This window comes from Scardinius erythrophthalmus (assembly GCF_964197995.2).
Source record: "Scardinius erythrophthalmus genome assembly, chromosome: 20".
Classification (NCBI taxonomy): Eukaryota; Metazoa; Chordata; class Actinopteri; order Cypriniformes; family Leuciscidae; genus Scardinius; species Scardinius erythrophthalmus.
In genome coordinates, this window is record NC_138240.1 from 18,218,158 (window position 1) to 18,233,211 (window position 15,054).

Genomic DNA, 15,054 nt, shown 5'->3' on the forward strand with positions numbered 1-15,054 from the left:
TTTTTTAATTATTGTATATATATATATATAAAGTTGTCAAATGGAGATAAAATAATTGGACTTTAAAAATTCTTAAATAACCCTTCTTTATAGCCTATATATATATATTTTTTGTTCTGTCATTTATTACAGTTCTTTTCAAATTTGAGTTCTGATAGCCATCTCAGACACAAATTGGGTGGGACAGAACATTTTTAACGCAGCCACTGCATGTTCTTCAGTGTATATGCACACACAGCACCATTGTGTTTTCACTGGGGTATATGAAAGCGGCAGCCTTCCAGACTTCATCAGATACGACAGGCAGGTAGATACTCGTTCTGATCTCAATCAATCACAGAGCGCTGTTTGCTGTTATGAGTGCAAACAGCAGACAATCAACAGTCACTCAGTTCAGCAATTTGTCTTTGTTTGGGATGTCAGAAGTGTGTCCTTGTCTGCAGCTTAATGCATCTGTCATGGAGCACTGATAAAAATCTGCAGCATGTGTCACAGGTAAACAGCAGGTTGCTGCGCATAGAGGTCAATGAAACACCTTGGTGTTTTTGTGACAGGTCACAGTCCATCTGTACTTATCTCCGTCTCCGACAGCTGCTAGAGGACAAACTGTCCTGATGTAAAATGAGCAGTGCTGTTGCATGTGCACATGCACGCTTGATTGAACAGAACAGCACCAGTACAATAACACCATTTTCTGCTTTAATGCTGGTGACCTAACCCGGCTTTTATAGTTTAACCAGCAAGACCTTCTTGCTCCACCAGTTTCAGCAAATAGACTACCAGTTGACCTTTTTGTTGGTAAAAAGCACAGCTATGCTGGTCCACCAGCATGGAAACTCATGCTGGTCTACGTCATTCAGGTGAGTGACCTTGTCTCCAGCGTAAAGTTATTGCAATAATATTAATGATAATATTAATAACCTTAATTAAATATTATTATTATAATTATTTACTATTACATACATTTATTGCAATAAAATATTCATCATACATTGTTATTATTTTAATAATGTTAATGTATAATAATAATACAAATATTAGAATATAATACATTTATTATTTTAATAAACTTATTACAATAAAAGAATGCGCATTTAACTAATTGTTTTGCATTTATTCTTATTTTCATTTAAGTCACTTTTGTGAGAAGCATCTAATACTGTAAATAATTGTTTCTGACTAAATTGCAAATTGATTAAATGAACAATCCTGATTAAGGAACATAGTGGTCCTTTAGTATTTCTATCTGTGTCCCATCCCATCTTGATGATCTTAGGGTCACCTGAGGACCTTTAGCCACATTCAGCTCTGGTATAAAGAGAGACACATAAGATGATGTAATCATTTACATTCACTGATGAGCAGAATCTAGACCTGCTTATCTCTGATTTGATAGCAGAAAATTCCCAGTGATAGTTTTCACCAAACAGCCCCTGTTTGTCACTGCTAGAACCTGCAGATTTTTTTTCTGAAGATCTCAGCGTTTTATGACACCGTTCAGAGGTGTTTCCACAGGTGTATAGCGAATGCATGACTGTTTCTGGCGAAACATGGCAGTGAAGTCCCTCTCACAGCGAGTAACCGCAGTGTGCTTGAGGTCTGTACAGCCCCATGCAGGTGCTGGGCGTAAAACTAAACAGGTTTTCTCTGAAGAGCAAGGAAGGAAATTACCACTTATGTTACTTGAGGGAGCTTCAAACTCTGGATTAACTGTAACATCAAACGCTTGAATATTTCCTATAAGCTTAAATTCTCTAATTCGTGCTTTGATATACTTCTTGAGGAACTTGAGAGAGTTCCCCTTATTGAAATGAGCTTATGTCAACATTTGGACCTATTCGCTTATCAGGTTTGAGTCATAGGGTTCATAGGGTTTGTGGTCATACTGAGATAAATTTAAAAAGTGTATGTGAATAGTGTACAGTCACTGAGTCATTATTTTGTGATAATGAACAGCTGACTATGCACTAATTATATGGCTCCTTGCCAAATATATAAATTAACAGACAAAATTTTTTGACTTGATTGGATAAAATAAATTGCCTGGCACAATTATTAGTAATGACATATTATTTCCCTGGTGCAAAAAAAAAAAAAAAAAATGCAAAGTGTACTTGCAGCCAGACTAATTCAGTATACTTCAAGTGTGTTAATGATTAGTTAACCTGAAGTGTGCTATTTTGGAACAACTAATTTTGTACTAAGTATATTTTAGTTGTAATTAAATTGTAGTAAAGCATAACTTTAAGTGTATTTAGTGTACTTTTGAGTGCTAAATTGGAAGTATACCTAGTATACTTTAAGTATATGCCTGTGTAGGCACACTAGTTATGAGACCAGTGTTGGAACTAACACATTACAAGTATCGTGAGATGTAATCAGATTACTTTTTTCAAGTAGTAAAGTACTGCATAATTTTTAAATGTACAACAAAATATCATAATGCAAGTAATGCAAGTTACTTTGTTTTCCTGACATTTCTCCTGTCCACATATTGAGAGAAATCGGGAGTAAGGTGTAATCATGCACAAAATCACAATCAGTATTCCTCAAAATGAATAAAACCAGTGAAATGCAAACAAAGAATAATACGCAAATCCCGCAAAAATTAAATATGTGAAATAACACAAATATACTTTATGTATTTAATCTCACTTTATTAACCAAAGTCTTTGCAGCTGACTTTGATTTTCTAATTCATTCATTCCAATAAGCAGAAATGACTAAAAAACTAAAAAAGCAGTATACACGAAAAGTCCCTGGATGACCTATTACTTCTGTCGAGATTCTGAAGTATGCATTTGATGGCAAAAGTAACATGACGCATTACTTTCCATGAAAAAGTAACCAGTAATGCAATATTGTAACACATTACTTTAAAAAATAATTTTCCCCGACAATGGTAATGACAATTATTTGAATAATTATATTATTTAAAAAAACACATTTTAAAAAATGTCAATTATATGTGGCCATATAATATATTTGTATTTATTTTTGACTATTTGGCCACAGAATGCCACTATTGACCGATCAAAATCAAGTATGCCAGAGATCTGCATAATAAAGCTGTCTACTAGAAGCGATGATCACAAAGTGATGATCACTTTGCCTCATATAGCCTCAAAATTGCACTGTAATGCTGAAGAAGTCATTAAAAATGACCATTAAAATTGACATTCAAACATTAAAATGCACTTTTTGTCCTGACTTAATATAAGAAAGCTTTTCAGGAGTCCACAATCAACTGTCATTATAATTACTGGAGCGTTTAACTGTGGCAGTGAGTCATTAATTGTAAATGTGGCAGACTGACAGATTGTGTCACTGTGGGTTAGGCAGTGATCTCATCATGACTGGACTTACACCAGCATTATGTCCTCAGAGCAAAGGGACATGGTACCGATTCAGAGCAAAGAAAAGGTCTGAAAATTAAGATACAGTTATTGGCATAAGAACCCATTAACAAAATAACTAGTAAACTTGCACAAAACCAGCACAATCAAAATTTGTGTCAGACACTATTCTTAATAATTGTTTAATCACACTTGGCCATATTTGGCCTTCGGCTCATAAAGGCGCCCAGTGAAAACGGACACACTTTGTAACAAAAGAGAGTATAATAGGCAACATTTTGCAAGACTGATGAGTGTTCGTTTTCATCCAAATGAATCTTTTGTTGAGATGACGGCTGACCCAGAAGCTCACACAACGGCCCCATCATTCTGGGTCATGCAAAACCATCTGCCCCAGCACACGCCCCCACAGAGGGTGTGATTGTAATTTAATCACTGCGCAGTCTGACAATGTAAACTCTCTAATTACTACACAAAACAGAAAGCGACTGAGCGCACAGAGTCAAGCACTGCATGTGGCTGTTATTGCAAATTTAGTTTTAATAGTCAGAACAAATTAAGCCAAGTAGATTGTCATTTGACTGTACAGTTTACTAACCCCAATTAACCCCAACAAAGGGGTTTATACATAATGCCACTAAGTTTATATTTATATTTATTCATTTAGCATGAGTAAACGGCTCTTTGATAATGGCATATATTCCACTATATATATATCATTTTTCAAAAACATAATATTTAAATGTATGTTTTTATCATTATATTGCAATAATGACCAGCTGACTGTACATTATATGTCGATTAGGACTGATTTGTATTTGCCCTATTATGGTAAATCAGCACAACTGTATAAGTCACATCAATATGTCAGATGCAGACCCCTCAACTGAGCCTCTTTTGTGTTGTGTCAATGGAGATGGATGTAACATGACTGCCCCCCCCCCCATCCCTCTTTGAGGGGTGAAAGTGTCTCATTCTGTGCTCCAACTCATTCTATTCATTTGCAAAGCAGCTATTTGGGCCAAAGCGTGCCCTTTCTTCCCGGCGCAGACCCACGCACACTTCTCTCCCCCTCCCAAACCACTGTATCCACTCCTGTTCCTCCAGCCAGCCATGTGTTAGTGAAAGAAAGCAGAGTCAGATTTCCAGTGCAGGAGCAGCAGCTGCCGCTGTGCCACACACCAGAGCTTTCAGCACACGTACAGCATCAGCCCGTCCCTCTCTGAATGTCCCTAACTGCTGCTGATTTTGCTCCTTTTGTCCTTCCGGTTATGTGTCTCTGCTGGAGCATTGCTCTGGATGAGCCTGGGTGCCTGTCTTTGTTTGTGCGCTCAAAAAAAAAAAAAGAGTCCTAACTTTAAGACTTGTGTATTTGAATTGCATATAAAATTTATATCCATTTGAATTATGAAGTTTTAACATAAACAAACTAATAAACTTAAAGGAGAACTCCGGTCAATTTTAACATTGAGCTAATTTTTTTTTGTACATTTGGAGTGCTGTCAATACAGAGAACAACGACAAAAATCGGTGTTGCCTACACCGTGTTATCCTCTTTTTAAAATTTGCACCCTGTTGACTTAAATGGGGCAAGTTTTAAACCAGCTTTTAGCCTCTTAACATCCTTGATGTGTCATTACAAGTGCACAGCTAATGTGTGTGATTCCTTCAGAGTGAACACGGCAAGTCGATTGTCGAGTTCACGCAACAGTGCTTAGTTACCAATGATCACGCGCGTGAACTCGACAATCGATTACTGTGGACTTTGACCGAAAACAGGATGTAAATACAGGTATGTGCGCTGGCTGAATTAACATCACTTTTATTCATATCTTTCATATCTACTGCAGTCAGATTCACCCGTGATCACTCTGAAGGAATCACTCACATGACCTGTGCACTTGTAATGACACATCAAGGATGTTAAGAGGCTAAAAGCTGGTTTAAAACTTGCCCCATTGAAGTCAACAGGGTGCAAATTTTAAAAAGAGGATAACACGGTGTAGGCAACACCGATTTTTGTCGTTGTTCTCTGTACTGACAGCACTCCAAATTTACAAAAAAATTAGCTCAATGTTAAAATTGACCGGAGTTCTCCTTTAAAGTGGTGCTGCATATTTGTCAGTCATACATAAATTAAAAGGGTAAGATTTAAGCACTCAACAAAAATCATGCCATCATTTATTATAAACTATTTGCTGGGGTTGACCAATGTTAAAATTTTGGCCGATACCGATAACCGATAATTCTTTATATTTTAAAGCAGATAATCAAAATATTGGCCAATAAATCTAAAACCAAATTTTTACATACATTTTGAAAGCCTGATTACAAAAACAAGTCTTGCCATCAAAAACCATGTCCCAAGCACACAATTATAATTTTCTCATTATAATTTTATGAAGCCTATATGACAGACTTGTGCTGTGCATGTTGTGCTAAACTGTATTTTCCTTTTTTGAAGTGATTGCAATCATATTTCAAGGAATTCAAAACCTCAATGGCGCAAGGTGCGCATCTGAAGTGTCTCATCTGAAGGAAATAATCCATTATTTATTGGCTTTAATATATGTCGACCAAATTTCTCATCAGGCCGACAACGATAACATTAAAAATGATCATATAAACAATCATCAAAGATCATATATCAAAAATATACCGATATGGTAGTCGATATATCGTGCATCCCTTTTGCATCACAATTTGATTTCAATTAAATATTAATATTTTCAAAATGCATTATTCCAAATTGCTTAGATCCATCATAAATCTATTCATTGTGAAAACAATTACATTTATTTAGTTAAAAAAGTATGAACTTGCAACAGGCAATATTTAATTGGTTAAATGTATGAGATTGAAACTAATTGGATTTATTGATGATAAATAGGCTTTGTAAACCTGTGACAGGTGGAGCCGGAGAAGACCGGAATCTTAACCATTTCATTTATGTATGACTGGCTAATGTGCATAACATTAAATGTATTAGTTTGTTTTTGTTAAAACTGTGCAGTTCAAAAGAATATGCAATTGAAATAAATGTTACATTTAGACAAGGCAGGGAGAGAGAGATTGTGTGTGTAAGGGGGGTTCTATACATTGTCTCTGGAGCCACTGCACACGTGCTAACATCTCTGTAATCTTTCCGAGCCAAAGCCACCGAGGCCTGAGGCAAGGGCAGCTGTCGAGGAAAAGGAGGAGGGAATCCGAGAAAGAGAGAGAGAGCACAGCTGTCAGTTTCATCAATCTGCCACTCATTTGAAACAATAGAGCTGGAGGTTCAAGAGGCTCCTCACTTGACCCAAATTCTCTTTAATGTCCACTTTTTCAGCAACAGTTTGCAACACACAATACAGCGATACATGACACCTTCAAACGCATCCATTAAGCAGGCCACTGATAGACACTGCTGCTGGGTTATAGAGTACAGTGGGGCGTATGGTTGGCAAATTGGACCACTTTATCCATGTAATGATGCTATTGTATGACACTAGATTGTCCCTTCTGCACAAGATCAACTTGCTATTCACTACAATGATGGGCAATGTGGCTATTGTATATTACATGACAACTTTGTTTTCATAAAACAGCTGGCTATTATTACGGCAATCACAAAAAAAGAAAGAAAGAAAGAAAGAAAGAAAGAAAGAAAGAAAGAAAGAAAGAAAGAAAGAAAGAAAGAAAGAAAGAAAGAAAGAAAGAAAGAAAGAAAGAAAGAAAAAAGACTGGACATGTCTCTGCTGCCAAGTGAGATAAAAGTCTTTAAAGATGTCTGACTGCAAGGTGAAACAAGCATCGACACTAAAGTGTCTAAACTATAGTTTGGGTACAAAATTGTCTTAAAATGAACTAAAATCTATGGGAAACCTGTTTTTAGGGCACTGAAAATGTTTGGGTTTGGGTTAGTCCATAGCTATTATAATTAGCTTTATATTAAAACAAAAGAAGTGTACGGTTTGTTTACCGTGAAAAATGTCTAAATGAGTATTTATGTCTTATTTTCCAGTTTAAATAAGAAATACATGAAACAAGATCAATGTTTTCGAGAAGCAACACTGCAAGATATTAGCAGTTCCTTGTTGTCTGACAATGTATCTTCAACACGAGTGTATTTTGTATTACTGCATTGGCAGAATGACTTGAAGTATTGAAAAAAAAAATACTCCAGTAAGACAAAATAGACTTATATTCAAGATACGTTTGAAAAGTCAGTGCTGCTCTCAAGTGCATTCATCAGTTTTTAGGTTTTAAAAAATGTATACTAGAAAACAATTAAATTAAATACTCATTAAAAGTCTTTTTTTTTTTTTTTTTTTGCAGTGTAAATCAGTGTAAAATCAGCCATTGTGCATGTCTTGATGTCATTCATGCACCTAACAGCCAAAACACAGCTTTCAAGTGTGTGTGTGTGTGTGTGTGTGTGTTTAGCATGAAAACAGGTGTAATGTAAGTGGGTAGCGATATAGAGATATATTCTGCTTTGGATGTGCCTCCTGGAGAACAAAAATCTATGTTTTTTTTTTTGAGCCCTTGTTCAGTGGAGACTGTCTGTGTGGGTCTGAATGGGGATTCTCTCCCTCGGGCTTCAGACTAACGTTAGTGGAACCGCATTCCCATCTGCTTCTCCCGGGGACCCCCAAATGTCATGAAGGGAGGGAGGGAAGGGATGAAGGTGAATGAGTGCAAAGGGAGGGTCCTTTAAGCCTGAGATGAATAGAGTTGTGCAGAACAGAAGATGTGGGTGCATTATGGCTGCATAATATAAAATCAAATATATACATTATCAGAATAAAAACATAATAATGGGTGCATATCACTAAATACTGTATGGACCTGCTATAGTTATGCAAAATGTCATCATACAAGAATATGTTGTGGGAAGGCAGTTAAAAAAATCAAATAGTGTGAATAATGAAGAGAGATAATAGTGACAAAACTGGCTCTTGTTTTTGTTCAGTTCCAGCAGATAGAGCCTCTGCACAAAATGAGAGACTGTGGTCTACAGATTCCTCTCAGCCCACCCCTCCATCACAGAGGCACTAGAGGCTCTTTAATTTGGAAGACATTACAGCCCACTGCAGACCCTCAGGCACAGGCAAAGCCTTTGTGCTCCTTCCATTAGGTTTGGAGGAAGGACCAGGGGAAGCCTGACCCACCCATCTCTGCTTCAAGAGCATATCCCCCCACTACAAGCTGTGTGTGTGTGCTGCTGCTGATGAAACCTTTTCAGTTCTACCCCGCAACCATGGCTATCTTATTACCACAGTGCAGCAAGTTCACCTTTCCACTTCCTCTTAAACATTTTTTTTTTTTGCATTCTGTCTGCATTCATTCTCTTTTGTCTCTGTCTGTTGCATTAAGTTGCACGGTGTTGCACAAGTTTTACCAGCTGCATCCTGTGTGTCTGAAAGCCTGGTGCTTTTAGCCATCTCGTCGCTGTTTACACAAGCAGCGTATGCGGTTCACACACGCATGGCAGCACCTGCACAACATCATGCAATGCAGAGCAGCTGTAGGGTGTTTACAACACTGTTTTGTAATTATATATATATAAAATTATATATTTTTTGCAGCTTCTTTGTTGTTGTTGTTGTCGTTTTTATGACAGCCTGTAGTTTATTTAGTGTCAAGCACATTATCTAAGTGTAAGTGTAAGGAAAGTTCTAAAATGATTTCCCACTTGTGGACTCTAGACTGTGAGTCATTTTCCTGTAAGTCTTTCATAATGCCTGTTTGTAAACATGCTGTGAAGCTGAAGCTAATATATATTTACTTTTGTACACAATATACTAATATATTATATTAATTCTATATTAATATATTATATTTATAAATCAATATATATATATCAATAAATTATATTGATTATATATACATTAAATAAATAAATATGTATTCTATATAGACTAAATAGAATAATGTTTTATATATTATTTTACAATAAAAATTCAAATACTATGCTAATAAAAGTTAAACTGTTTATATATGTACACACACACACGCACACATATATACATATATATATACACATATATATATATATATATATATATAAATAAACTACATGGGCTAAACAAGAGGTAAAGATTAAAGACCCTTCCTTATTGGATTTTTTTTAGAACACTGATAAATAGCCTATGTTTACTACAGTACTGCAGGATCTGTTCTTGGACTCGGAGGAGTACAATAAAAGTTGCAACTGTTCTACAGTCAGTCTCTGATTGGCTAACAGCTTAGCCTGTCTCCAAAGCAACAGTGTATCAGGACAAAGACACCCTATCAAGCATCTTCAGTGTGCATCATCTCAGAGAAAACAAGTCTATGTATTGAACGCCCTTGAACTTTGGCAGCCAGAGAAACTATTTTGAACCCTGACAGGACTGTTGTCATTTGTACGTTTTTGCACCCTAAAGACACAATCAGTTACGCATTAATCTAAGTTAAATATTTTTAAAGTGAGAATATTAGAGACACCTTTGAAGACTGAGAATGAGAAAGATATCCAAAATCAATATTGCAATTTGACCTGTAGCACACGACCCTGTTTATCCAGGATATCAAAGGCGATTCATCTGATGTGGGACGTAGACCGGATCACTGGGATGCAAAAGGTAGATGACAAACACAAATGACATCATCACAGGGGGTCGTGAACTCCGCTCACCCTTTTTGAGCCAAATAAAAAAACAAGCTTAATAAAAACACCTCTTTGATCAAAACAATAATAACTCTGTTCAAAACTCCTTCTCTTTGACACAGTTGAGCAATCCTCCAACAGCCAATCAGAGCTCTGTTACCACCAGCAACAACCCCTACGCCAGCAGGGCAATGGATGCAGGCTTCTGATTGGTCAAAACTCCACAAGCACTGCGCTGACAGCCCCTCCCTCTACTCGTTCACATCCACACAGATTAAGCAACATCATCAAAACAAGTCAAGCTTAGTTTTGTTTTCCTGTAGCATGGCTCCGCACAACAACAGTGGGCTGTGTTTTGCTATTTGGTGGAAAGAGATTCTTGTGTTAAGGGAAGAGGAGAGTAATAGGGAGAATCCTTGTTGCTAGGGTTACAGCGTTCTTTGAGGAAGCAGGAATGATGAGATCGGGTGAAATATAACCTGTACTACTGAAGGCAGGGTGTTGCATCAGATACATTATGATTCAATCATACTGGAAAAAAGCATCTGGCTGCAAGTGCATATTAAAGTTGTGTAAATCACGTGAATATTTCATCCTGCACACTTGATGGTGCAATATATATTTATTTATTATATATTTATTTGATTTTAAATTTAAACAAATATTATTAGTACGTTTGTTTATTATTTAAATGCATTTTTATTTTATTTATTATTGTTTTTATTTTTCTATAATACTATTTGGATCAGTTGGGTACAGCTAATCAAAATGGTTATGGTAAAATGCTAATTTTAAAAAAAGTTACTTAATAAATTTTAATAAATCACTAATCATTTGTAGCCTATAAGTTGTGTGCATTGCATTATTTTTTTGTGTTATCTTTAAACTTGTACAGGATATTTTGGCAAATATTTTTTTTTTTAATTATTATTATTATTATATTCCTTTTTTATGTTTTTGGACAAACTGGGAATTGCTCATCAAAATGGCCATGGCAAAATGTTAATTAAAAAAAAATTACATTAAAATATTTATAGTGATAAAAATTTGTGTAAGTTGTGCATATGGCCTTGTAAGTTGTTTTACATTACCTGTGTAAATTCATATAATATCTCTATAATGTTAAACACTATTAAATATGACCCTAGTCAAAGGATGTAATTACTAACTGAAGGGTGGGGAACCTCTCCACACGGGATCAATGTCAATATCACACTGATGTTGTTGGGAAGGCATTCGAGAGAGAGAGAGAGAGAGAGAGAGAGAGAGAGAGAGAGAGAGAGAGAGAGAGAGAGAGAGAGAGAGAGAGAGAGAGAGAGAGAGAGAGAGAGAGAGAGAGAGAGAGAGAGAGAGAGAGAGAGAGAGAGAGAGAGAGAGAGAGAGAGAGAGAGAGAGAGAGAGAGAGAGAGAGATGCTTTGAGTGTCTCACTGTTTACTACTGCTTGTTTGGACATGTCAAGGGCATCAGTTGGTGACCCTGACCTTTCAGATCCATCTGTTAGGAAAACAAAACTTTTTCCATCACACACTGAGCAGCTTCAAAATGTCGTTTTTCCTTTTTATTTTCTCTACAATCTGTTTTTAGCTCATTTGTTTGCTCTGTACACCTGCCTGTGTGCAAAAGGTACAGAATAAACTCAAGAGAATCTAACTCAACTGTCAGTCGTCTGTTCGTTTTGATCTATTGATCACTGTAATGGCCAAGCTGTAGCTGGAGCTTAGACCATCATAAAGATCTCTGGAGTCAGTGAGGCTTCTAGACTCTTTGATACCCCTGTGTAATCCTGTTAAACTCTAGGGCTTCTTGCACTGAGACAGTTCTATCATATCCTTTTGGATTAGGGAACTATCCCTAGTGAATTGGAGAGGCCCTTTAATCTGTTTAGCTGAATCAAGCAGACTAGAAATTAGTTAGTGAGACTGTAATATTGATAACTGTAATATAGTGAGGCGCTAAACTAACGTCTCATGCATGCGCACAGCATTTTTATAACGCCATGTCAAATATACGTTTAAAAACGTGACTCAAAAAAACCCTGGATAATTTTTCATTCAGTGCTGTCGCATTAAAAAAAAAGTGGAATGGCTTCTCGAACAAGAAAGAAAATGAAGGGCAGGACTTAAAGGCACAATATGTAACTTTTTTGCTTTAAAAATAGCAAAAATCACTATATCTATGTTATATATTTTTTTTAGTTGTGTACTTACATTATCCCGACTGTTTCCAACAACTTTCAAACCAGGAAAAATTTTTCAATTTAATTCGAGAAACCCGTTTCTTTATTTCCGTTTTGTCACCGCCAATGCCGTCATATCCGCGTTGTCCCTGGTTTCCGCTCGTGTTGCCATGGCAACCAGAACTATGAACCAGAGCCCTCTGATAGTAACCAAAGCGACTGATGCGGACAACTTTGTAGTTTGCAATGTATATTTGCACGCTGTTGTTGTTTCGTTTAAACATTATGGACCATGGCAAGCAGACTTTGGATAAAAAAAGGAGAACTAAAACGAGAATCAATATCAGCTCGGTGTTTTCGAGATGCCGAGAGCTCCCATAGACAGTATATAAACGAGAGCTCCACGTCCGCGACTTCGACCGCTCCTACATGTACTTTATTAAACAGGTGAGCACATTTACATAAAACTAATCAATGTTATATAGTTCAACAATGATAAAATGTCAGAATATGATCTGTATGTTATTCTAATGTTGATCTACCTTACTGCTAGTCTCATACAGACAGACTAACACATACATTTCAACACATTCAAATGCAGTTTAGTGTGATAGTGTAATGTTAGACCAAGTGAAACAGCACTGCGTTACCTCACAAGTTTAATTTGTCTAATAAACTGACCTGTAAGTAGTAATTCTGCGTGTAGTTCGGTAGAATGAAATGTCCATATTCCTTTTATATCCGCGGGACTCGCGTCGCGTGCGGAGCTGATAGCTGTCTCTTAGCAATCCCGAACTGCTTCATATCACAGTCATGATAAAAGCATCGATGTATTCAGTCATCCATAAACATTATTAGATCGGTCGGCTTGACGTTGACGACAAGATCCATAATTCTTAGCAAATGTTGCGTCATCAATCTACGCCTTTGTTATTGTAAATAGGTTAGCGACTCCTAGTGGCGAAAAGTGCCATACTGTACGTTTAATTTTGTCCATCGCGTCGGTGAACGCTGCAAGAGGGAGGGGAAGTTATTTTGGTTAAAGATTAGTTTGGATAAAGATTATGAAGGCACGAATTAAAAAAATAATACAAGTTGTTACAGTTGTTTTTTATATAAAAAAACAACTGCTCCTTCTGGAGTTTTCGCATGAGGGTGAAAAAGTTCCCTATGCAGATTTTGCTTGTTCAAGTTGGTCACGTGAATTTGGCGCATTGACAGACAGAAAGCTGCTTAAGTGACTTCTGTATGAGCTGTGCTTCATACATCGCTACATTATTTACAATGGACATTTGATTTTTATTGGCCCGTGACATTTCACCCAATTGTCACTAATGTGACTGGACCTTTACACCTGGACCTTGTGCCAGTCAGATACCAGTAAAAAAAATGTAGTCACTCTTATAACACCTCAAGAATTTCACCTCATACTTCTCTTTATTGGCCCCTGAATTATTCTGCAAACATTTCTTGCATTTCTGTATGAAATCTTTGTGAGAGTTCTTTTATTTAAACACCATATGTAGCTCGCATTTGGCAATCTGCTGTACCTGCAGTGGCATCTGGCACAGACTTTCAGATATCTCAGGCATGTGGAGAGGCACATAGTGCCGATATCGCAACATACCTATTGCATTTCACGTCTGTATACAGACAAATCATGTCTGTACAGTTCTGCATTTGATACTGATATTTCATGAATGTCCGCTCTGCATTCTGAAATAACTCACATACATGCTTATACTGACATAGTTAGGCGTCATATTTAAACATTGCCAAATTTGTCACCATGCTTTTCCCACAATGACAGCATTGTACAGACACATGACTACAAAAGATAACCTAAACATGTCAGGAATTCTGACGTTGTCTTCCACCCTGCAGTACTGCCTTAATAGTAGATCAATGGGAAGGAATGCAGAACAATCTGAGCAGCTTGTGATCCATGAATATCCTGGCACTGCACCGCACTCATGCCACACAGTTCTGGCCTGAATGTAGTGTCTGTACCCAGGTGCTGCAATGCTATTCTGGGCCTGTTAGTTCATGTACTCTCAGATCAGAACGGGTTACATAAAGAGACGCCAATCATAATTCAGAAGATCACAGTCTTCTTTGGAATGAAAAAAAAGGCATCTGTTCCACGATACTGTTTAAGCATGCACAATTTGCTTCATGCTTCAGTATTACAAACTTTAAAGAGATAGTTTAGCAAAAAACGTTCTTGTAACAAAAGATATCTTTTCAATGTTTCATCTGTTTTTGTCCACACAGTGAATTTTTCATTTCAATTTTTGCGTGAACTTTAAAAAGGGAAAGATTGATTTGCACAGCCAATTTGAACTCTAAACTTCACTGTCAACTTTATATCTGGACGTATTTACATTAAATCGTTTAGCAGATGCTTTTATCCAAAGCGACTTACAAATGAGGAGAACAATAGCAATCAAACCAACAATAGGGCAACAATATGCAACACACTGACAATAGACAACTGACCTTATTTGCCAACACAATTTCGCTAATGTGACTGCACCTTTAGTCTACCATCATGACCATATGTGTGAAATATAACTCTGAAGAGCATCTATAGTCCAATTAGTTTAAAACAGCATAATACTCTCATATCTTCTCACATGCTCATTAGACCCAGAGAACACTGTCTATGGCTGGTGATCAGAGCGAGCGTTAGTGCTAACAGATGCCAGTACTACTGTCTGTGTTGAGTCTCTAGCTGCAGGGCTTACAAAGGAGGGGCACATGTGTGCATTGCAGACATCAAGCCAGCTGCAAAGTGGTTTTCATGGTAATGTGTTTTTTTCTTGGTGTTTTAAAGCCTTGTGCACCTGTGAACACAAATGAAAAGACACATAATGTTTTAATC